A 27,186-nucleotide genomic window follows, 5' to 3' on the forward strand; every position below is an offset into this window, starting at 1 on the left:
ACTTGTTATATAACTTAGAATGTTGTTAGAGGCAAAACCAAGTTACTCATGTATCATTCTAAAACTCCCTGTATTTTTTAATTTCCTATGTTAAAAAAATATAACTCACTTCTAAACAGAATAATTGTATACACTATACTAATTTAATGTGGAACTTAAGAAGTCTCACTCCACAGTTACTTTGTGGAGCCTTTAGTTCCCACTATTTTAGTGTTGTAATAAATTACTATTATTAGAGATGCTGCTCTGTTTAACTTTTCCTGGTAATACACAAATCTTCACCTAGATATTGTGTTCTGCTTTAGACAGCAGCCACCAAAAAAAAAAAAAAAAAAAAAAAAAATCGAGGCCTTTTAGTAAGCCCAAGGGCCATATTTAACCTATCTGTCAATAAGTTTAAGTTTTCTCTTATCATACTGGATCAAAACTTTCTTATTTCTTTCTTAATTGTATAACATTGTATAAAACAGATAAAACTATGCTCCCAAATGTCAGGGAATGTCAAAGCTGCCCATACCTCAGACCCATAACTGTTTTTCTCCATAACAAAGGGTGTAGAGTCTATCTTCTTCAAGAAAAATAAGGGATTTGCTTTTTCTTCCCTTATCTGTCTTGCTGTAAAGAGTAGCTCATCTCCCCTATGTTCCTCTCAGCTGGAAAGATTTATAAGTGACCGAGAAATTTTTCTACAGATTTCCACACACATACACATATGTTCACTTTTAGGCCCTATGTCAAATAACAGTGTTTTCCAGAAGCCAATGGCTTGCCAGCAGATAGGAATTTGTTCAGGAAGTTCCACAGAGAAAGGACCAGATATAACTGAGATACTTACCCTCTAGGCAGACGGAGACACTCACTTAAAAGTAGAGAGAAAATTCTAGAAACTTAAGTAGGCTGGAAAGCAGAAAAGAGCTGGATACCAAAGGAAGCATAAGAACTTCTCTCTAGTTTGTGAAATGATATGCACTTCCTGTATGAGCCAATATTTCAGAATAGAGACTGCCTGGCACTCAGATACTCAGACACTGAATCTTTTTTTTTTTTTCTTTTCAGATTAGCATTTGTTTTCTAATTTTTTTATTTTTTAATGATTTTTTTTCTATTATAGCTGGTTTACAGTGTTGTCAATTTTCTACTATACAGCAAGGTGACCCAGTCACACATACACATATACATTCTTTTTTCTCACATTATCATGCTCCATCATAAGTGACTACATACAGTTCCCAGATACTGAATCTTGACGTGGGCTTCTAGCCAGCTGAGAGTGGTGCACAAATTAATTACTGAAAATGACAAAGGGCACTGTTATCCTAAGTGGGTCACTTAACCTATTCAGCAAGGCCCCCCCCCCCTTACTGGAAAACCCACACTAATTAATCTATTAGCCTAAGTATCACCAGTATATATTTGCAAACTCTCATTTCCAATTTAAAAATTTTTACTCCATTTCTACCTGGAACTTTACTTCTGACCTGAATTGAAAAAGTCTTTTGGTCCAAAATACTATCTTCTTAAGACAGATGATTTTTGTTTTTTAAAGGTACATCTGAATGTTCCAGGGAAGTTAGAATAATAAATTTGGGTCATCTATAAAGTTTGTCTGGTATTAGAGAGCATTGGAAAATATGGTTTTTCAGTCATCTAGATGATTTAAACAAGGATTTGGTCATCTGGGAAAAGGTGAATTTGCTTGTTTCCTGTAATAATAGTGAATTTTTTTTTTATTATTGTAACTCTATGTTAAGTACAATACTTCGGATTGTTTTTGAGTGGGATGAAGATTTAGTGAATTATTGTCAGCAAAGGTATAAAACTACTACAGTTCAAATATATGATGCACAAGCACCTAAATATCTTCTTTTTAAAAGACTATTTTTTTCTAGTCAACTTATATTTGCAAACATTTGAAGGAGAAAGTACTGAGTTTCTCTATATTCCACATTCAGTTTCTCCTATTATTAACATCTTCTGTTAGCATGATATGTTTTTTAAAATAATTAATGAACATGTTGACCCTTTATTGTTAACTTAAGTCTATAGTTAATTTATATGTCCTTAGTTTTGGCTTACTGTCCTTTTTCTCTATATGGATTCCGACCAGGATACCACAATGCATTTAGTTGCCATGTCTCTTTTAGCTTCTCTTGGTTATGGCAAATTTCCCAGATGGCAATAAAACATCTTGGTTATAGTTATTTTTGATAACCTTGACAGATTTGAGGACTACTGGTTAGGTATTTTGCAGGATGCCTCTTTACTGGAACTTGTCTGGTGTTTTGTTTGTTTGCTTGGTTTTTTTATGACAAAACTTACGGATTGCTGGCTACTAGAAGGAAGATCAGAGGTAAAGTGTCATTTCCATCATATCATATCATCATATCAAGTGTATATACTACTAACCTGATTCATGAATACTGATATTGGCCTTGATCACTTGATTGAGATGATGTTTGTCAGGTTTCTCTATAGTAAAGTTACTTTGTTCTGTACTTCAGAGACTTTGGAAGGAAGACACTATGTACCAAATACACTTCAGGAGCGGAAAGTTAGACTCCCTCTTCTTGAGGGTGGAGTAAATGCAAAATTATTTGGGGTTCTTCTGTTTGGGAAATTTGTCTCTTCTTTCTTATTAATTTATTCAATCATTTACTCATAAGAATGGACTCATGGCTGCTTGTTTTATATTTGGGCAACAAAAATTTAACAAATTCCATTATAAGACTAAAGGCAAATAGATAAAGCTAAGTGACATAACTTAGTGTGGAATGCTTGCATGGTGCATTCTAAAGCATCCTGTTCAGAAATACCACTTACCAATAGAGTATGGACTTGGGAGATGAGGGGGGTGTTTCCTCATAGAAAGAGTGAGGAAAATCAGTGGATTGTTCTCACTGAAAAGCACTCTAATCAAAATATTAATATAGGGTAACTCCACAGAATATTCTTTCAGAAACTGAAAGAGATCTTGTACACAATTTGTAAGGTTTTGAATATACTTCAATCAGTTCCTGTAAACTTTCTAAATCCTTTATATATATATTAAGGAAGGTGGCTTAAAATGGTTATAAGAGTCTCAAATGTTGAAATTCCTTCAGCATTCATTTTTTATCTTAGAATCTTTCACTATTTCTCTTACTCTACATTGCCCTTTAGGTGAAAGAAAAATGTGAACTTCAAAAGAAGTTCTGTGGAGAATCCTGGCATTTTTATTACAAAAGCTAGATGCCTAAAGAATGACTGACAGAGATTGTTACTGGCCATCAGTGGTCATGGATTAAATGTGCAAAAGATGTAATACCGTGAAGGAACGAAAGAGAAGAACATGTATAAAACTGCAAATATTAGAAGAGCATCTGACAGCTGGAATAAAATGCGATTTACTTATATAAAGTTCAGGACGGTGATTGCTTATTATATAGATTCAAATATACAACAAATGCCAGTGCCTTTTCTATCACCTGTAAGATTCCCAAGCATTCTACATGGGTTTATATCTTTGACTGCCATTTTTAATCAATTAAAATATATTTTCCTAAGACACTGAGGAACTAAGACTGTTCAAGTCAAACAATTGTTTTATTTTACCAATGTCATACTAAATTCTGAAACATTGAGGCATTATGCAGTACTCAGAGCTTCCTAGCTTAAAAAATAACTACTCACAACATGGAGTTCATGACATGGTCTTCTCACAAAATTTTCATCAATACATATATTTATCAAAAGTGGAAAACCATAGTATAAGAGAGTAATGTTTCCGATAATAAATTGGTAGGCAGAAACCATTCGTAGAATCATCTCTTGATAAATAAAGCTGGTGTGAGAAATAAGAAAGACCCAGGACAGTGCATGGTGCATAACAGAAGATACTAGGTGTAAAGCGGAGTTAGTAAATAGAAGTTGTGAACCACTGTGATATAATGGCATAGTCAAGCCATGGACCTGGGGGAACCAAGACAGGCACAGTAGGAGCAGATGAAAAAGGATGTTAAAGCCAGAGGCACCAGGAGGGAAAAAGATGAAGACAAAGGCAAAGCAGGCATATGGACAAAGCTAACCAACCAAAAGTCTGGAGCATTGCTGTCACTTGGTTAGATTTGTGTCTTTCTGTAGGGTTGCATGTGAGCCCTTAGAGTTATGTCAGTTACCTATAAGCATGCAGAAAAATTAGACATAGTCAAAATCTGCAGTCTCTCAGATTTTCTCAAGCTTGTATATACTGCCTTACGAGCCACAGCCACAACACAGAAATATCACTATTGCACCACTTCTATGGCTTAGAGGAAAGTTCAGCCCATGAAACTAAAGGAGTAAATACAATCTTTCAATAACTGTAAAACAGAAAAGTGCATCTGCTTAAATTATTAGCTATTTTCTCTCAATCTCCATTAGCATTCTTTAATTAAAATTATTTTCTTAGTGTCCTAAAATAAAGACATAATATAATTGGAGCCCAGGAAGCTACCAATGCAAGTTTTCAGTATACATGCTGCTTATTCTAACTTGCCATGACACTAATGATACCTTGCCATGATCTGAAATGACCTGGAGCAGACACAAGGTTGACATAATCTCTTTCAGGCCGCAAGGTTATCATATACATGATTCTGGCTTGAATACATTTAAATGATCACTAATGTACCTTGTTAAAAATGGTCAGGTTATCTCAGAGAGTAAGATAAACAAAATAAATGATGAGTTAAGTAAGCAGGATGCTTAAGTGGCAACAACAACAAAATCTCCTGTCTTCTTTTTGATTTTTCATCATTAATATAGAGAATGCAAAACCAAATATCATTTTAGATTCATCATAGATTGACTTGAACACTAATTCCCTGTAATGTCTATTGTCTGTGCTTTTCAAAAGATTTCTTTTCTACTGTTTGAAAGAGCTTCTAAAGGTGTCTTTTCCAAAGCCTAAGAATAATAGTGACCTTAGGTTACATATTTTGATAAGAAAAATTATGATTTCTTAACAGACTCTATCTCATCCATAGCTCATTATTTTCGAACATGACATACAAGTTGCTTGGTATCATCCAAAGATATACCAACATTTATTTCTAAGTTTCTGTGCTTGAAAGCTATGCAATGCTTAGTAGGAGATTGAAGAGCTTAGTTTAGGTGCTTTATCTGAACTCAACAAAGCTTTTTCCATGTCAAAACAAAGGACCGCTTGGGGAGGCAAGTCCTGAGGACTGAGGTGTAAGACAGAAAATTACCTACTGGTTTTCTGGAGTTATTTAAATAACTCTGGAAGTCATAAAAGAATATTCTTCTCATGCTATCATATTTTCCATCACGTTTTCATGTAAGGTTTTCTTCTCTTCTAAATTGAGTTACTTAGGAGTGGTGACAGTAGTCTTTTTAGTATTCACACACCTACGATGAGCAGATTCCAATTACACATCCTAACTTTTTCTTATCATTCCTCATTTTACAATTCACCTCTCAAGAAAACACACCATGCTCTTTTACACGAGCCTCCTGTATGTTCTATGGACATGGTGTTACCCTTCCTGGAATAAACACTCTTCCACTCCTTATTTTGGCAGTAAATTTCTCTTTTTTCAGAGCGGCCTCAACCATGGCCAATGAAGCCCCTACCTTCTTAGGATGGCTTAGATGCTCCTAAGTTTTTGTTACCTTTTTAGTTTTTGTGTAATGGATTTGTGTGATGTATCACACCATCTATGTGTGTCTCTTTCTCCTACAAACTGGAAATTTACTAAGCACACAGATTGTCTCTTTTATGTTTTATCTTTTATTTATTTATTTATTTATTTAGCTTTTTAGAGCTGCACCCATGGCGTATGGAGGTTCCTAGGCTAGGGGTTCAATCGGAGCTATAGCTGCTGGCCTACACCACAGCCACATCTGCGACCTACACCACAGCTTGCAGCAACGCCAGATCCTTTACCCACTGAGCAAGCCCAGGGATTGAACCTGCAACCTCATGGTTCCTAGTGAGATTTGCTTCTGCTGTGCCATGATGGGAACTCCCAGATTGTCTCTTTTAATCCGTATAATTTTACCACACACATGGTAGAAATTTAATAAGTAAATACTGAATTTTAAAAAATCACTCAACTCTGGGCTACAGAAGCTGCAGTTTCATTTTTTGAAGGATCTTGAATGTTACCAGTCACCTGCCATTTCTATAATCATCTTTAATAAACTGATATAAAAAACTGGTATAGTCATTATACCTAAGTCTATTATTCCAGCTAATCTGATCATTAACAGACTTTGAGATCCTGGCCATTCAAGAGAAAGGAATTATCTGCCAGGATGGATAGTTACTATTATCTTTTGTAATCAGATGCTCAGAAGCATTATTTCTTCTCCTGCTCCTTTAAAATAATTTGCCTTTTAATTAACTTTATTTATATCTTATTTATATTCTTAAGTTCTCTTAAACAGATAGTTTTACATTCTTTTGAATACATTTTTGTCCCTACTATCTGATTAAATTTTTCATAATCTATTGGTCATATATTTCTTGAGCAATTTCTAGAATAGCTATGTTTAAGTTATAAATTGAAATCTCTAAGAATTATCAGATATGATGAATGATATTTTTTTTTACATTTGTAAACTGTCCATATAAATACCTAGGTTTTTCTTCCAACTTTAATCATATTTCAACTATGAAAATAATCTCAGAAATATGTCACACAAATTAAAGTATTAAATTATGAAAGTAGGAGTTCCTGTCATGACTCAGTGGTAATGAACCCGACTAGTATCCATGGGTTGCAGGTTCAATCCTTGGCCTTGCTCAGTGGGTTAAGGATCTGGCATTGTGAGCTGTGGTGTAGCTCGCAGATGTGGCTCAGATCTGAGCCTTGCTGTAGCTATGATGTAGGCCAGCAGCTACAGCTCTGATGAGACCCCTTGCCTGGGAACTTCCATATGCTGCAGGTGCAGCCCTAAAAAGACAAAAAAATAAATTATGAAAGTATATGAAAGTAGAGTTTTTCTAGATGAAAACTGTCCATTCACAATTCCATACAGAAGCTAAGGCTTTGCTAAGCACAATTCTTAACATATTAGAATATTTGATAATAGAAATATCAACTCAGTTCATTTTTGATTATGTAAAATAAGATTTTTTTCATGAGTTTTGAAAACAATAAAAGGTTTTATATAAACATATGTCAAGGTAGTCTTATGCCATTCATTCTGTTATCATTTAAAGCATGAATTGGTTTTTGTAGATCATACATAGCGACGGATATCTGAGAGGTGCCTTCTAAGAATGAAAGATAAAAGTTTCCCTTGTTTAACTTAAACTAGAAACCAATGGTTTAAGTCATAAATCTGCAGTGCTAATTTCTAGAGATAGAAAGGCTCCTACACCAGTGATATTTGACACTAATCTAATTAATAATATTTGCATGTACAATGAAGGAGTATGTTAGCTAAAAGGGTGAGGGGTTGTCATTCCAAAAAATGTAGTTAAGGGACAATCATGACAAAATAACTGACTAGTGCCTTACAAGTTATCTAAAACAACATGTTATATACTTTGATTTATATATTCTCCTCAGATTTTAGATAACTTGAGTCTCCTACTAAATGATACACTTTCCGTATACTGACAAAATCTGATTGCTAATTTAAAGTACCCTTAATCCATCGAGGTAATGTCAAGCTCTTCAATTCCTTCACCATAATAACACATTCATTTATTCAAAACTAAAAAATTATCTATTATTTCAAACTCATAAGTTCAATTGTGTAAAGCCTGATTTTGCTTTTAATTTTACAGTATCCACTTTTAGTTTTTTATCCTATTTCACAGTATCAGTATCTGCATTTAGGGTTAGGGTTAGGGCTAGGGTGAGGGTTAGGGAAGATAACCTTAACTGAATAAATTTAGTAGATCAATCCTGAAACCAGAATAAGGATATATTTTTTCATTAGGTTTGAAGTTGAGTTTGCTTAATATAACGCGGATGCACTGCTTTGGTGAGCTTTTCTGTTGAAACATTGGACTGAGTGAATTATATGCCTTGGTAGGATAGAGTCTGCCCATGAAGGAAATAAGAAATGTAACATAATGTTAAGCCTGCACTAAACAAAGGTCACACACATTTACCAGGAAATGTTTAGTTAGTATATGAGGGAGCGTTGTTAGGAAAAAAAAAACAGCTAAAGCCCAACAGCCATGCCATATAAAAGTCGAGCTCAATGAGCAATGTAACAACTGTGAGAGCCTTTTGAGGCAGAGTGAAATATTGCTATATTGTATGCCAGGGACTGAGTTATAACTATTGCTAGCTTGTTTATCCTGATTTTGTAATCCCTCAAATTTGTAGCTTCAAAGCTTGGCTTTAGAAAAATACAGTGTTGACACACAGAGTTTATGTGCAAACAACTCCTAAACAACACAGGACAGCCTGATTGCCTTTTCTATAATTACTGTCGTCTATTACTTGAAAACTACCTTTTTTGCCTTAGGGTTTTTTTTTTTTTTCTTTGTATGTCTAAATCTGCTTTGTTGTTAAATGTTAAAAATGTGGTATTCCTCATTCTTCTTTTCCCGTGCTATTCTCCTGTCTGGATAGTCCCCGTATACCTTCCCACACAGCATCAACCCAGCAGACTGTCAGGCATTCTTCAAGACTGTGCAAAGGCAGCTCAGAAGTTTTCTCCTCTGTGAAGCCAAGCCCTCAAGGCAGAATTGATCACTTGTCTTGCAAAGGTACTTTGTGCATATTGCCACTACAGTGCTGATCTTATCATAGACTGTTTGTCTGTGTCTGATGATCAATCACAACAAACAGAGGGCTTGGCACAGAGGAGTTTTACCCCAGCATGTTTCCTGAGTCAGTGTAAAATAAATGAATAAATAAAGGATATGAAAAGTCTAAACTCTTATCCAATTCCTATGTTTCTCTCTTCCTACTGGGTGGCAACTATAACTCTAGATAGTGTCTCATCAACCATAATAGAGTGAACATACTTCAATTAAAGCAGTCTAAGATTTTGTGAATCTTTTAAAACTAGATGTCAAGGCACTTACCCTGTGGACTAAAATTGATCTTTGGAGCCTTTTAATAAAAAAATTTATCCTTTCCTAAAGTGAGATCTTGTCTTTGTCCTTAGTAAGTGGAGGTGATCACTAGACTCTGGAATATGATACCTGACTGGAATGCTTTGATTTCCTGGGGACTGTGGGTCATGCTGCATAGACTGACAGTACGATTTACGGTAAGGGATTGACACATCAGATAGTATTTAGGGTGGGAATTGCTGAGGCCAGAAATAAAATGATTTAGGGCCACAGATTTGGTTCATGCAACTAGAACTCTTGTGATTAACCTTAGGGACAATTAATCATGCCTAATTAATAAAGCCCCAATAAAAACTCTGGCCATTAAGGCTCTACTGAGCTTTTCTGAATAGCAATACTCTGAGAAGACTTCACATCAATGACAAAAATTAAGCCTGCCCAGACTCCACAGAGAGAGGATAACAAAAGCTCTATGTTTGGTGCTTTCTTAGATTCTGCCCTAAGTGTTACTTCCTCTAGAGGACTTTATATGTATCATGTCCCTGAAATAAACTATAACTTTAAGTATAACCACTTTCTGTGAGTCCTTACAGCAAATTATTGAAACCAAGGGTGGTTTTGACTACATCCTCAATTTGCAGGTAGTGTCAAAAGTGAGGGTGGCCTTATGTGGACTGTGCTCCCTTTAACTTTATAGTTGGCTAGAACTCCCCTCAAGGGCAAAATGTGTGTGTGTGTGTGTGTGTGTGTGTGTGTGTGTGTGTGTGTGTGAAAGAGAAGAGAGACACAGAGAGAGAGGGAGAGAGAGATACTGTGGACACTGTGTGTGATATCTGGTGCAGATATTTGGGTGAGAATATTTCAGTGCCAGATAACATTTTTTATTTCATTTGGCACAAATCCTAAAGATTTGATTGTATCAATTAATATCAATGTCATATTTTATAACAACAATAAGGCCTAGAGTGGCCTTCAGGATAGAAAGAGGTGAAAGGGCTGTTGAACTCTGGAAGATACTGTTCTTTAATATAGAGTGTGGCTATAGCAGCTGTGCCTCAATCCATGGGGACTAGCCTACTTTTACAGCTTAATTTTTTTTGGCATTTCTGAGAAATGAGATTCTATTTTCAAATTACATTCAGTATCTATTTCGTTTTTCAGTCTAAATATTATAAAAACTTTTTCCTTTTGTGGATAATTCCTTATGAGAGAAAATAAGACTGTGACTGTATCTACATAAAGAGAAAAGAAAATTAAAAAGCAAACAAAACGTACTGTTGCAGTGAACTGCTACACAGAAACATAGTTCCCAAGCAAAACCAGCTTATTTGCATTCTGCCAGAAACATTAATAATTTGTATAGACAAAGACTGAGAGTTAAATATCTATATTTTACGCTCTAGGATAATGAGAGGCAAGAAATAATTACTTAAGAACAATGTGTAAAAATGCTTTTAGGTTGCTCTGCAAAAATTTGTTTCATTATCATGTCTTTCATTTCTTAAAAAAAAAAAAAATCTGCTGTTAGTGTAAATGTCCACAGAAAAGTATCCTTTCATTAGTGTTTAAATATCAAGTCTGTGATCTTGCCCAAGACAAACCTGCACAACTGGTTTAGCTCTATCTTCTCTCTTTTGCAAACATTCCTTAAACTAGCACAAAATCATCCTTTGATTTTGGCCCTGACCTCTAAATCTTCCTATTTTCACCTTCCAAATATAACATAAATTTATCAGTTGAAATTATCAGGGCTACTCTGTAGCTGAAAATAGCCCCACATTCATAATCATAAGCTACAGTATGACAGGACTTGTGAGGTATGTTGAATTGAGTATATTTTTCCTCAGGTGTTTTAGGAACTTCTTCTATCTCTATGAGACTGTGCTTTTCTTATTAATTGAAATATAGACTACTGGAACTCCTGGAATTTCTCACATGGATCTAGGTTAATCTCTTTATAAAACTTACTGCTCTTGAATTAATTCTAGATTAAAACAAGCAAGATCTGCGGGCAAATTTTCAGATGGAACTATATAACAACCATATAAATGGTACATTCCTCTAGTTGTGTCCCCATAGCATATGCAGTTCTCTAAGAGCAGCTCTTAGTTCACATGCAGTTTCATTTGCATCTCTGAGAAAGAACAGCCTTGTCCATGAATAAAACATGTTTCTTTTCTAACTTATCCTTTCAGTAAGTTACTTAGAGTTGATTTTTTTAAGAGTGGGTAGAAGGAGTCAGCTAACTTTTTAAAAGCAATTTTTCCAATAACTGACTTTTTGTCATATAACCTGATAATTTCCATTAAACCTTTGAAAATGTTGACGAATAGTGGTTTCTTTTATAAAATACTTATTCATAGTTTGGTATTCCTATTATTTTTTTTTTCTAATATAGACCTTGCATTAATAGTAGTTCCTCATCCTGAAATATAAACACTGTATCTTTTAAAAGATAACATTTTTAGTACGAAAGAATACTCTATTCCACTGGTACATTATATATGTATTTATTTATAGCTATAAAGGGAAATTTTTAAAAACAAGCACTACTTAATATGACCACAACTATAACACAGTAATTAGATGTAGTGTTAAAATATACTATTACTATTATTGCCAATAAAAAGGAAAAAATAACATTCATATTATCCAAGAAGCTACATTTTGAAATGTTCAATATGCCTTCAAATTCAAAATCAACATGGATTAGAGAGTCTACTACATTGGAATATTAGTAAAAATGTATTTTCAAATAATATAACTCACAGATAAAAGGGTACCTGTCGATCTGAGAAAAAAATTAAATGTAGTAAATCTTGAATTATATCTTGAAGGTTTAAGAACAACAAAGTCTCTATTTTACTTGCCCTTTCTTAGTTTAAAACTATGAGTCAATGCTTCCTTGGAAAGTTCAAAATTTGCTCTATTCCTCATTTTAATCATCTGTAAATGCTTCCCTTTCCACCTAATGGGAACTCAGGATGTGATATTTATGAAGATTAATAACACATGTTAATCTAAAATTTTGAGAAATTCCACTCATCTTAGTTAATCTCTTCACAAAATAAAATCACTGCATTAGCTCATTACTCTCCTGCTCTAATTATATTTACATGCATGAAATTTTCCCTTAAATAATGGCTTCATAATTTTTCTGGGCTTCAGAAATTGAAAGTCACTCTTTTTTAACTGCATCATTTACATGTGTTATTGTAGCTGTAGATTCTCTAAGTGGGAGCAGAAAGCAGGATCCACTACGTAACTTTCAAAGCTTACTTAAAAATAAAAATGAGAACCTCTTGATCAAAGGCTACTAAGAATTTCAAGACAAGTAACAGTAGAGCACTAAATCAAATGTGTGGATCTGTGAGACTGCAAAGGTCACAAACACCTGAAACCAGCCCCGGCAAAGAGTAAAGAAGGAAGAAAGAAAAGATACTTGGGGGGGACAAGGGGTCATATCACACAGCCTCCAGTGGACTGCAAGATGTTACTTAATCATTGATATGCCTATATGAATGGTTGTTTTATTTCTAAATTATATGATGGAATTGTGGAATTTTGGATGGATGTATGCCTATTCCCTTAATTATCTGTAAACAAATTACTAACAAGGACTCTGTGTTCATCAATAGTTCTAGTCACTTAAGAGTTGCCTAGTATATATTCTTTAGCTGATGGCTCAGGCTGAAACTTTTCAGGGGTCCAATAGTTTGTATCACTCTTAAAATGAAAGTGAAGAGCGTCTTAGCTAAGGTTAAGACATAATTCCGTATAGAGAGAAAAAAACAAAGATAATAACAGAAAGGAATAAACATAACATAATGAAAATGAGATTATTCATCCAACACAAAGCTCAACTTCTATGCATTCTCTTCAGTCATTCTACAAGTACTTTTCAAGCATCCACTACATATTAGTCTAAACGCCAGAGATACTCCAATGAACAAGAGAGATTCACGGTGTTGTCTTCATGATTCACATACCCTAGTGGGAAGGGTGACACATAGAAGATAAGTAATAAACAAATAAATAAGTAGAATAAGTATTTGCCAGGTGGTAAAAGGATTATGGAGCAAAAGAAAGCATAGAAAGAAGAAAAAAAAATATTCTGGAGTCAGGTGGGAATTGTTTCTTTACCTAAGTACTAAGGAGGGTCTCACAAACCTCATTGGAGCCAAGTTCTGAAGGAGAGAAGAGCCTTGAGGATAGCTGGAAGCAAAGCAAGCAGAACAGAAAGTTTAAAAGCTCTAGGGCAGCACAGTACTTGGCTTGCTGGAGGGACAAGTAGGAAGAACCTACGGCAGCTAGAATGTTAAGATCAAATGAGATGTCACTGTGTGATAAAAGATTAGAAAGCTAAAGAAGGCAAATCAATTATGGGATCTTGAAGGCATTTTATACATTTCGGTTTGTTAGTGGAGGACTAACATAGGAGGACTTAGGGCAGATGATGTAGAGATCTGACTTACATTTTACAAAGTTTGCTCTGGTTGGCAGACTTTTTCACAGAGTAGAAGGACAGAGATAGATAAAAAACAAAATAGTTAAGAGGCTACCGATTCATCTGGAATGACAAGATTCTGGGTAAGGTTTTTAAAATGCTATAACAGAATGCAGAAGGTGAAGAACAAGAAAAGACTGGAACGACTTTTAAGAACTTTTATCTGAGCAAGCTGTAGGAAGTGGTTAGCTTTGCAGAACTGATCTGGGAGGACCAAGTTTCGAAGTTATAGATCAGATGTTCTATATTTGAATCCAAAAGTTTACATTTAGACTTATGAATGTGAAATGTGCAGGCCACGGGTGAGGTTGGCATCATAAACATAAAATTCAACAGTATATGACAGTATTGAAAACTGTAAGAATGAATTCTATTTAGAGATGAGTTTAGGTAGAGAACATTCCAGTGCTAAGAGGTCAGGGAGTTGAGGGGAACAAGCAAAGTGATGAGAAAGGGAAAACAGATAGAGGAAAACTGGGAGAGAGTGCATCCATGGATGCCAATTAAAGAGGAGGGGAGGGGTATGAAGGAGGAAGAGATAAATTAGTTGAAATATTTCAGGTAGTTCAGATGAAGATGCAAATTGACCACTGTATTTAACATAAAACACTGATGACTGGAGTTCCCTTCATGGCTCAGCGGTTAACAAACCCGACTAGGATCCACAAGGACCTGGGATTGATCCTTGGTCTCCTTCGGTGGGTTAAGGATCTGGCATTGCTGTGGGCTACGGTGTGGGTCACAGATGCGGCTCCAATCTGGCATTGCTGGGGCTGTGGCATAGGCTGGCAGCTGAAGCTCTGATTGGATCCCTAGCCTGGGAACCTCCATATGCCATGGGTGTAGCCCTAAAAAGCAAAGCAAAACAAACAAAAAAATAACCCACTGATGACTTGAAAAGGTTAGTTTTGATGGTAGAGTGTGTGGAAGTATGCTTAAAGTGGGTTTGTAAGATGATAGAAGGGAAAAAAGAAAGAATTGGTATAGATGGGAGAAGGACTGAGGAATGGATTGGTAGGTAGAAAGAGAGATGAGGTTAAGAAAAGGTTTGAGTGATACCTATAGTTCCATTTGAAGAATGTTTCTCTTTCTTTGGATTTTGTAGTTTTCCAATTTTTTTTTTAATTGAATGGGTTACAAAATCCAAAAATTCTAACAGTATAATATACCATAAGATTGAGATGTGACCAAGATGGCCCTAAGAGTCCCCTCAGCAAGACTAAACTTTAGATTGGTTTCTTCCTGACCATGAGCCCCTAACCCACCTTTTTTCAGAGCTTTACTTTAGGACGTAATTATAAATTCTTCTTTGCCCCTTACCAATTTTACAACTTAGGAATGTCTTTCTCAAAGACCTGGGAAGATCCCTTTAAATTACAATCCTCGAAAAAGATAACTTCCCCACCTTTTGGTCTCTGTGGGAAGAGAGGAGACCAACTTCCATAAGCACCAATTAGCAAACACAGATGCCCCAGTCACACTGACCAACCTCATCTCTAACACTTCTCGGTGTCCACCACAGTGTTTAAACATCTTTCAGCTTTGTGCTTCAACTTTTTGGAGTTGATTTCAATCACTTCCATCTCAATAGTATTAACCCCAACTGTAAAAGACTTGAAAAAGTCTTCCCTGCCTGTTTAAATATGTCTGGCACGACTTTTCTTTTAAAAATGTCTCCCTGATTTCCACATCCAGTTGCCTACTTAGTCTATTACAATTACATTCCTTTAAAAACCATCAAAATATAACTAACTTCCTCCCTAAAAGAGGACTCCATTTCCTATACGTCTTCCTCCACCAAACCTTATACTCCCATTTATCCCAAGGGTTGCGCAAGTCCTAAACTTGAGAAGTCATCAGAGAAAATCATCTTTATCTCCTAGCTGTCCAGTCAACCAACGCAATTGCTTCTGCTTTCAAAGTGATTCCCAAATTTGATTTTTTTTTTCCATATCTGCTGCTGTCATGGTAGTCCAGGTTACCATGGTCTGCCTTATAAAACATGATTGACCACATCACTCTTTCTTAAGACCCTAAGTGATCCGTCTTTTGCCACTCTCTTCAATTTCATTTCTTACTGCTCTGGGACGCACGCACTTTGTTCCAGCAGTGTCAGTGTTGCTGTTCCATGGATACACTAAGCCCTCTACTACATCCAGTGTCATCCCCACACTTTTGAAGAAATTCACTTTCAGTTCTTTCAAGATTCGGCTCCAAATGCCTTCTCTAAAGATTCTATCAAAACCTGCATTTTCTGTCACTACCTGGCATTATCTTTGCTATATTTATGTCCTTATTAGTGTATCTTATCTTCCTTACCACATTATAAGCATCATGAGCCTATGAGCTTTGTCAAATGTATTCATTATTCTCATGCCCAAATAGTACTAGATAAATTATAGGTATTAAATGAATATTTGCTGGACGAATAAACAAAGGAAGAGCCTGATTCTCTTCTTGCTAAATACAGAGTATGTAACAGAAGTTTTTCCACCAGTGAATTAGGTACTACATTGTGTTGTGACCTTCTAATTTCCTAGTTGCAAAATGAGGAACAAAGATAGCCAAACTTAAAACCATTCATTGATATTATTATTTTAATGTTGTTAATAACATAGTAAGGTATTACTTAGATATGGATGAAAATTTACACTCTTATTAATAGGCATCTGTTGTGCTCCTGGGGCTTTTACATTAACAATCCACCATGGAAATATAAAAATTCTGTCCTGAGTTTTAAAATGTGTTCTTCACAGAGTTCCTGTCCTGGCAGTGGTGAACAAATCCAATTAGAAACCATGAGGTTGGGGGTTCAATCCCTGGCCTCGCTTAGCATGTTAAGGATCCAGCGTGGCCAATGAGCTGTGATGTAGACCACAGAAGCAGCTCGGATCTCGTGTTGTTGTGGCTCTGGCTCTGGCGTAGGCCAGCAGCTACAGCTCCAATTCAACCCCTAGCCTGGGAACCTCCATATGCCAAGAGCGCAGCCCTAGAAAAAGACAAAAAAATAAACAAATAAAATAAAATGGTTTCTTCAGGTTCTTCTTTTAACAAAATAATAAAACTTAACCTGTATGTTTAAGTATACTGTTATCTAACCTCAATAAGAAGAATGTGAAGATTAAAAAATGTTTATTAAGCTCTGGATTTCATTGTAAAAATCATTGCACATTTTGGCACTTATCTAATCTTCCCCTCATCTCCAGAAACAAGACAATAATATGTAAATGTGTTTTGAATTGCTGAGCATTCTCACTGTGAAAATACACCACTAGTAGGAAAAAGTAATAAAATTTGCCTGTGGATATTCTCTGTAAAGTCCAGGGAAATAGAGCTGCTTAGTACTTATTCAGCCATTAATACACTCATCCTTTGCCCAGTGATACAAAGTACTTACTTTGATTATTTTCTAAGCATGCTATGAAACTGTATTATCCTACCTCAATTTTCTCTTCAATGCTTCCTTTGTGAATATTAGAGTTAGTAATAAAATGTGAAAAATAGAGTATCTAACTGCTATGCATTAGTGAAACAAATTAAGAAATTGAGCACACTGACCAAAGAATTTATATGACTATTCTAATAGCTGATAACTAGCTAATAATGTCATCCCAAATAAATAGTAGCCAAATGGAAACAAATAAATCACCACTACAACAAAAGCACTCTTGCCATATATATAGTTTCAGATGAACTGAAAAAAATGATTTTATAGGTAAAACAAAAAATAAAATTGTTGGTGGCATTCCTCAGTTGACTTGCCAATTTGTATTTAAGAGGCAATTTGCTTACTCTCCCCTTCTCTTACTTTCAATTCTGAATAACATCTGTACTTCACATCTGTACAAACGTCTTTCCATTTTCATAGCCTGTCTGTTCTTGGTGTTACCTGGTTAAAAATGGGAAGTAGTCACGTCACTGTCTTTTCTTTGTATTTCCAAAGAGTAGCCAAATTAAAACATATACAATGCAAGTGTAAAATTATAAATAAAAGAAAAATATAAATTTCATTTGGTCTTGGCAACTAGTACCAGATATAAAAATCTGAATACAATTTCCTACATTCTTTTTAAAAAAAATTTTAGAAAATCCAGTCTTAAATTCAAGTATTCATGAATAAGCTTCATCCAGCATCAAAAACTCAAGATGCTGATTGGGCAAGGACAAACGATGCCTGGAGGAAAATTTTCAAGGGCTTAGAATGCTGGAAAACCACACACACACACACACACACACACACACACACACACACACACACACACACACACGTTGTAATTCTATTTTGAATATTCTTTTCTACACCATTCTACTTCTGTACTATCAAAGCAAATCTCGAAGTACTTGTGTACTAGAATAGAATGGAACTAAATTTCAAAGTTTAATATACACATAGCCACTGTGGACATACATTATAAAATGACAAATATTCATGGTGACAAATAATGCCAAGCCTGGACATAAGCATGTTTCATGTGTAAGGTATTTATCCTTGATTTTGTACAGATGAGATATGTTTATCTTCAAATAGTTATTTCTTGATGATCCATATGTTGTCCTATGCTTTAAAGTAGACTATGAGGCCAAATGTGCCCTATAAATCATTTTATAATGAGCTTAATGTTTAAAAAAAGAAGCATTAAGCCACAAAGCAAATCTCAGAAAGCATCTGAATAAAGCACAGATTATAACCAAACCATAAATCCTTGTTAAATCCTAATTGATTATAACCGATGAAAGGGAAGATAGTAATTATGGAAAAAGAGGGAGAAAAGTTACTTTGTTTTCACAGTTTGTTAGTCAAATATTATATATACATTTATCTATACACACACACACACACACACACACACATACACATATATATGCTATTTTACTGCTTCTATTAGGGAAAGGCAGTGAGACTTCAGAATGGATTTTTTTAGAATGAATTTTATTCACTTTTCTTACTTTTCATTTTATTCTGAAAATGAAACAAATATGCTTCCAAACACAATTACTCATTATTTAGGTATTTTAAATAAATAACATGGATCCATATCAATAATTCATAATGGACCTTCTTTTTTAAATCTATAGTATTTTAATTGATGGAGGTGGGAGTTGACACAGGAATACATATTAAAAATAGATGCAGAATAACTTGATAAAGATGATATTTCATATTTCAGTAGATACTTGCTTATGGGAGGCTATGTGTTAATCATGCTACTTAGCTAAAATGCTTATATGTAAAGTCTACTTCTGACTGTTTTATTTATTTATTTATGTTTCTTTTTGGCCACCCTCCAGCATAAGGAGTTTCCCTGCCAGGGATCAGATCCAAGACACAGCTGTGACCCACACCACAGCAGTGGCAACATGGATCCCTTAACACCCCTTGCTGGGCCAGGGATAGAACTGTTGTTCTATAGTGGGAACTAGTCTGTCTGGGTTTTTTTGTTTGTTTGTTTGTTTTCCCTTAAACCTACTTTACTACAAAGTTAGTCCATTCTCAATGTTAGAAACTTTAATATTAAAATATTTAATATTATAATATTTACCATTATAAGTGGTAAATGGTACATTTGGAACTACCTAAAACAATAATCTACTTTCATAAAATCCTACCTGATACTGGTAGGCTTAAATTACTTAAATCCTTTTAAGCAAAGATCTGTGTCATCCCTAGCTGACAAGTAGGGAACTTGATGTTGTAATGACAGTAATATTAATTGGGACAAACCAAAAAATACCAACAGGGGGAAGGGAATACTCAGTTATTTATATGAAACCACATAACTAGCTAGTCTTACTAATTCTAAGATAGGGAATAGGGCCTAAGAAATATTTATTGTCCTTATGTACAATAAATATCTGTTGAATAAAGTTAATATTAAATCCTGAAGGATATAAACATGGAGCATCTGCCTGAAATGGTGTTCAGCATAAACTTATACAGAAATCTTTTTCTCTTAACACAGATATACCCTCTGAGAACGCAAATGTTTCCAAATTACAGTCCTGGGTTAAAATTTCTTCCTGCCTTTCTTCATTTCTTCCTCTCTCTCTCTCTCCATCCTTGCTTTCTTTTTCCCTCCTTCCTTCCATCAACAAATATTTACTGAGGCCATACTGTCTGATAAATTTGTGTGAAACAGCACATTATCACAAAGCAATATACTTGTAGTGCCCTTACCAGATGTGGTTATCAAATGGAGCCACTCTAGTTATTTCTCCACATCACAGAGATTAAAAATAGAGCCTTATCCTCCTTTTTTTCTTGTTTCATTGAAATTTAGAGAATATTTTAGTCTCCATTGACAAAGGAATAATGCTGTTTTAGTGTAATCCTTATACTTTTATTTCAGTGTGGTAGTAGATGAATGAAAGGCTGGGCATTAGAAATAGAGAGACAGAATTGACGTTAAATTGATACATAGAACAATACACACAAATCTTAAGTATTCAGTTCACTAGTTCTGACAATTCCATCTGCTGGTAAAACCACACCTCCAATCAGACTGTAGAACTGAGGAACCTTCAAAAAGTATAAAATAGTGTAAAACACGAGTTTTGCAATGTTTAAAACCTGTCTTCTGAAAATATTCATGTTTTATGCTAAAAGCGATAAAGTTTTAAAATTTGTAATAAATCATATAGGCAGATTTTCTTAATTTTAGAAGGGAATTTTAAATCCCTAGAAGTCAAGAAATTTATAGCTAAGTAAAGTTCTCATAATAAAGTCTATAAGTATATAATTAATGTCCTAAAGGCTATGTCCTAAGATCTCTAAGAATCAAAATCATTCCCTGACATTAAAACCTCTGTGAATCTATGGTATGCTCATAAATATGAATTGCTGTGCACTTGTCTTCCAGAAAGATTCAGATCTCATTTGATTAGACCCTGTTTGCATAACACATTTTAGAGTCTCATTAAAGACAACTTAGGGAACTAAAATGATCTTAGTAGGTCTTGAAATTATGGCATTTATAAAAAAGAAATGGCAGGTTTTGAATTAATGAGGCACAGAATATAACTCTGGCCCAGGCTTTTTATTCTGTTTTGCACCAATAGGATCATTTCATAAGACACTTAATTGAAATGGTTCGTAAATTGTTTTGATAGAAAGTTTTTCTTTTGTCTTTGTTCCCACAAGAAAATGAGCTGGTGCAAGAAACTCAAAGGAGAAAAAATAGATGAATCCATTTTAGCAATTTATTCTGTTTGAGTGAACTACAGAAAGTTTTTATACAGTTAAAGCTTTCTGAGTGCGATAAAATACAACAATGGTTAGATTATTACTTTGTTTAGAATAAGGTATATATATTTAAGTCTTTAAAGATTTTATTTTACCCTTTACCTCTCCACATCCAAGAAGCAAAAGCACCACATTTCATGTTCCCATATACTAGCTTACTTGACTAAATAAGTAAAAGCACCCGGTTTAAGATATTTGGGTTCGTATATCACCGTCTTAACTCCCATTTAAAGACATATACCACTGCTTTTTAAACCTTAGGATAATCTATTAAAAATCATGGTTTATATTTAGAATGCTGCGTGCTTCTCTTTCTACAATTTCAGATTTTAACACCGTTGTCAGAAAAAAACACACACACTTAGCTCTGTTAGAATTTATGTTCAGAGAATTGTTAAAACTGTTCTATAGGCAAAGAACATATGGGTGAATGACTTGAGAAACTGAAATTAAACACATTTCCTTATCACTGACCTTCAGATCTTTGATGGTCCATTGTCAACCTCTAAGAGATGAATATCTTATGCAGTATTTTCTGAAATATTTCATTACTGAATTCTCTTTCTTGGAACAGTCATTAATGACTGGAGGAACTCTTTCATATAAAATATCATTTAAGAAACTACAAATAACAATTAACCACTAAAGATGCTAAAACAGACATTTCTACCCACTAATTAATGGTTGCTCTCCAAAGATACATTAACACAATACACACACACCTTCACGTGTATATACAATTTGGGGACATACAATTTAATCTCCTAATTAAGTATTCCTAAAAAGAAGCACTAAACATATTCTATTAGCTTTATGTTTGATTGTAGTTATGTGATAATATAATACTGAGTATTAAAAATATGTTTTGAGGAGTTCATGTCATGGTTCAGCGGAAACGAATCTGAGTAGGATCCATGAGGACACAGGTTCGATCTCTAGCCTTATACAGTGGGTTAAGGATCTGGCATTGCTGTGGTGTAGGTCACAGATGTGGCTTGTTTCTGGCATTGCTGTGGCTGTGGCACAGGCCAGCAGCTACAGCTCTGATTCAACACCTAGCCTGGGAACATCTGTATGCGGTGGGTGCGGTCCTAAAAAGAAAAAAAGGATGTTTTGAAAATGTTAAACTCCCAAATAAAAAAATACCAGAAATGAAAAAAAAAATAGCAAAATAGCCAATTGGAAGAAATATTCACAAAACACATACCAGGCAAAGAAAAAAAAAATCACTGTATAAACAACTTTTAAAACCAGTAAGTTCAAAATAAGATGAACAAAATAAGAAAAATGAACAAAAGACTCAGAGCAACAGTTAATAAAACAGGAAATAAAAATTGTTCATAGATATTCAGTTAAAAAAGAAGTATTAAGACAAGTTAAAATTTTGAAATTATGTTGGCAAAGGGTATATTGCAATACAAGCTATAAAAGTATTTTGATTCAAAAATTTTAGAGAGTAATTTTATAAAATTTGTCTAATTTTAAATGCTCAATTTCTTTAGGTATTTCTTAACTAAAAATGTATTACTGGAAAATGTTGCAAAGGTTTTTGGTCTAATACATTCAATAAAACCGAGTATACAAAGAGACAAGACACACCCCCCAACCCCAAATAAAACCCCTCTAAATATTCAGCAATAAAAGACTGGAAAAAATAAATTATGGAGCATCTATACAAGATACTACATTTAGAGAAAGGTACAGATCTATTAGAGTTGTTAGCAAAGAAAATTTTAAAATCATATATTAGGTGCGTTATATAGGAAAAATTGACTCCCATCTATATATCCATATGAGTATTTAAGAAGCATAAGGCTATAAATGAATTCATAGACACATGCACAAGTATTATTTAAGCAAATATCTATCTATCCATACATACCTGTGTACATACACACACATACACTTTTTGTATTTTCTAAGTATTCTCATAAAATTTATGTGAAGATACATAAACTTCTGCAGAGAGGTAATGATGTTACAGTGAAGAAGGCTCTCTATATTTCCATACTAGTAATTTTTAAATATAAGTATGTATTATTATATCATAAAAACAACATAGAGCAAACAAAAAGACTAATATCTTTGCGGTAATGCCGAAGTTAAAGAATTTTATAGAACCTTCCTGTAGGAAACAAAGTAAAAGTAAGATGTCATGATTTCCTAGTATTGGAACGAGAAGTGAAGGGTTAAATAAAAGAAAGGAACAATTTGCTAAAGAAAATTTTCCTTACAGCCACACTATGAGCTAATTTCATTAAGTAAGATAAATCATCTGAATTTTCTCAAAAGCTACGTGATCCATTTACCAGGCTTAATGTAACATTTCATGAGAAAAACTCCTTTTCTGAAGTAAAAATCATTTAAAATTTCGTTTTTCAAGTCATAACTGGAGTTTCAGCCACAATCGTCATTATATCTGATCTTGAAATTATCTTCTTGTTAGGTTACATACCTCTATTCATCGCTTTGTATTATAAGTATCTTTGATTTAAATCATTTTTAGATTTTTGTCAATTTATACGCAAACGCACACACCCATATTATCTTTTGCAAAATGGTTTTGCTCTTCCATTTATCTTCCAAACTGTAGGTACTTCTTCTTTTACCAAAATAATAGCAAATACTGCTAGTTAATTTTCCTTCATCACTTTTTAAAAAAAGAGAGTTTCAATAATAAGCTCAAAAGACCATGTTTCACTGAAAATAAAGAGATGTACTCATTCAATTCTGATAACTATCTTGATTTACAATTGATTCTCATTCTACTTTTAATTATAAATTATTGAAAAGAAAGACCTAAATACTGCCAGATAACAAACTTTCAAAAGACATTCTCATAAGGTAAACATGATAACAGTTTGCTTTAAATTTTTTTTTTCCTTTTTTTGGTGGCACCTGAGGCATATGCAGTTTCTTGGGCTAGGGATCAAATCTGAACTATGACCTACACCACACCTGTGACCTATACCACAGCTATGGCAACCAGGCAGAGGATTGAACCAGCAACACCACAGAGAAAACCAGATCTTTAACCCACTGTGCCAGAGCGGGAAGCTCTTCAATTTCTGATATAAATTATACTTGACTTTTTAGGTCACTGCATTAATTTTATTAATTACTTAACATAGTCTGAGCCAATATTCCTACCTTGAGCCCTTACTATTTTCTTCATTGCCCTGGTACTTCCAGAAACAAAACTCCTCTCTCAGAGGAAAACAGAAAGGGATAAAATGATGCTATGGATATTGTCAGCAGAATTATTCTTCATTTGTATAAAAACCTTATAGCCAAAGAGAAAAATTATGATGTCATCCATTTAATTGATATTTTATACATTTCCTGTTTGTAGATTTAAATTCTGAAGCATAAGATTTATATAAACAAAATACTTCCTCTAGAATTGAAAACACAGAAACTTTTTTAAAGTTTGCTTTTTTATTATGAAAAAGAACCAATCGAGTTTCCTAATTCTTTTCTGTTTTGCAAATGGCTATCAAAAGTAAAGCTTGGTTCTTTCATAAATACTTTTTTTATTACATATTTTCTTCATCATAGAAATATGTTGTTAAATAATCCTATTAACATTTGCCGTGTTTTAAATTGCTAACATGCTCTTTGAGTCTGAATTCTCTTCCGGGGCATTAATTTTTCTATGCCTATTGAAATAGTCATAGACAAGCATCTATGAATTTCCAATAAGACAATTAATATTATATAAAAAGCTGCTTTTTAAAGAATGCTAGTCCTTTTCATAAATAAAAATGTAAATCATTTTTCAGAATTTCATGTTTTATGTGTAAAATGAAAATATAAAAGACTACAAAAATAACTCAATTATTGTTAATGGGCCTGTATTTAAATATAGGATTATTACTAATTATTTTTTTTTAAACTTTTTCTTTTTAAAAATACAAACAATTCAAATTAATATATTGTATAATAAAAGAAGTTATAAATCTTCATTTTATGAGTTTTTCCCTGAACATAAAAGGTTAGCTGCATAAGGTTTTAGATTTCCTTTGGTATTAATAAGCATGATTCAATTTTAAACCCACATTTGACAGTGTAATCTTTGACTATACATGATTAACAAAGTTGTACAAAACTAAATTCCTGACCATTTATTAGTTTTCTCTTTTTAGTAATGACAATCCACAGACTACAATAATATATACATGAGACATTTTAATGATCTTGAGATAAAATGATGTTGTGAATTAATATCTTTATGCAAACAAGAGGATTCCTTGTACTTTTCACTGAATTTTAAGGTTTCATTTTATGGCGAACAAAATTAAAATAAAAGTCATCTGACAGGCTTCAAAAGAAAAACGTCATTGGGGATATTAGAGCAGATCATCCATTTAGCCATAAAGTTAACTTCATACCATTACTTTTATCATGAAGACATGCTTATAATTATAATATGACATTGCACTCAAACGTCACTTTAGAGAAAATTTTAATTTTGATTTCAAACCAAATTACTTGCAGATATTAAATATGAATAATAGTTGAAAATTTAAATAACCTAATGATACGGTTTGCAAATATAATGCCACACAATTGAGTGGCAGAGCAAAAAATCTGAACACAGAAAAGCTGGCTCCAGAATTCACACTCTTAATTATATACACTGCATGATTTATAACTGATGGCCCTTTAATGTCTCTCTCTCTCTCTCTTTTTTTTTTTTTTTTTTGTCTTTTAGGGCCGCACCTGCGGCATATAGAGGTTCCCAGGCTAGGGGTCAAATCAGAGCTGTAGCTTCTGGCCTACACCACAGCCACAGCAATGCCAGATCTGAGCCTCATCTGTGACCTACACCACCGCTCATGGCAATACTGGATCCTTAACCCCCTAAGTGAGGCCAGGGATCAAATCTGCATCTTCATGGATACTAGGGAGGTTCGTTAACACTGAGCCACAAAACGAACTCCAGACGTCTCACCTAAAACAGTTACCAAGTTTTGGGTTTTATACCAAAAAAAGTGAACATCTGGACCTGATATGAAGAAAGGGAGGTAAAGGCAATGGGACCACTGGAGAAAATTACCTCAGGCTTTGGGCTGTATTCCCGGCCTTGAGGGAAGGGGCAGCTGCAGTATGAATGAGGCTAGGAAAGTCAGGTTGAGCCCCGCTTAGCTGGCTGTGTTATGCCCTTTTAAGTCATTTTTAAGACCACATCTTATGAAAGGAGAAGGGTATGAACGTGGAGAGTCTGATGATAACCCAAGTGCCAGTTATTTTCTTGCTGATTTTTTATGTACAGCGTTCACCCAGGTCTTCCTACCATCCAAGAATGATGGCAGCAGTTGGTTAATTAAGGGTCATCTATGCCAATATTTCTTTTTAAAAAAATAGAACTATAGCTTATTTACAATGTTTTATTAGTTCTAAGTGTACAGCAAGTTGATTTGATTATATACACACACATACCTTTTTCAGATTATTTTCCATTATGGGTTATTACAACATATTGGGTATAGTACACCATGTTATACAGTAGGTCTTTGTGGTTTACCTGTTTTTTATACAGTTGTGTTTATATGTTAATCCCAAACTCCTGATTTATCTCCTCACTCCACCCCTTCTATTATTAAAGTTAAAAACTTTCAGATCCCAAGAATATGCTCTTGGATGCCAGTTTGGGAAACGCAAACAGACAAACTAGAAACTTTCATTCTTCACTTGGTGCCAACACAGAAGCAAACGTAGGTTTAAAAAACAAAGTAGTTGGCTAAAAAATGGTGTTATTGTCCTTGCAGTACGTGTATCTACATACATTTGAGTATATATGGATGTATATATACTCTCTGAAATAATTTAAAAGTAAAATTTCATGGAGACCTGTATAGCTCTGAGAATATACACTGGAATTCAATCTGGAAATCACTGATCAGTACAAAGAATTTCATGGTGGACACTGTAGAGCTCTCTCCACATTCCCTAATATTACTTCATGTACATTTAATTCCTTGAGCTGGATAACTCACATATTGTGAAACAAAATTAATTTTTTTTTTTTTTTGCTTTGGGGATAAGAACTTACAGGAAAGTGGTCTAGATTTTTTATCTTTCATGAAAGATTTTTTTTAAGCAAGTAGTTTATTATTTTATTTATATTATAATTCAAAAATAGGCAAAACGAATCTATGGTGACGGAAGTCAGATCGCGGTTCCCTTTGGAGAGGAGGGTTAATGACAGGGTGCTGTAACATCTTAATTTTTGGTCTAGGTGATGATTATCTGGTTTTATCATTTCAAAAATAATATTTTGAATTGTACACATATAATCTGTGTACTTTTATGGCTATATATTATATTTCAATTAAAAGTTTACTTTTTCATTTTTTTAAAGTTTTATTGAAGTACAGTTGATTTATAATGTTGCAATAATTTCTGCTG

At 34.1% G+C, this 27,186-nt stretch overlaps 1 protein-coding gene and 1 long non-coding RNA gene across 8 annotated transcripts in view; both read right to left on the reverse strand.

Annotated features, from left to right (window-relative positions):
• Nucleotides 1-27,186, reverse strand: part of GRID2 (glutamate ionotropic receptor delta type subunit 2) — a 1,344,144-nt gene that overhangs the window by 700,783 nt on the left and 616,175 nt on the right. The window lies entirely within an intron of this gene.
• Nucleotides 1,769-9,170, reverse strand: LOC146401060 (uncharacterized). The gene is made up of 2 exons (XR_014813375.1): nt 6,887-9,170; nt 1,769-5,861 (listed from the first exon to the last, which is right to left on the reverse strand). It is a non-coding gene; the product is annotated as an uncharacterized LOC146401060 (long non-coding RNA).

This window comes from Sus scrofa, chromosome 8, assembly GCF_054392235.1.
Source record: "Sus scrofa isolate SSC_HxYL_T2T_F1_AM1 chromosome 8, Sscrofa_HxYL_maternal_Yorkshire_Landrace_v2.0, whole genome shotgun sequence".
Lineage (NCBI taxonomy): Eukaryota > Metazoa > Chordata > Mammalia > Artiodactyla > Suidae > Sus > Sus scrofa.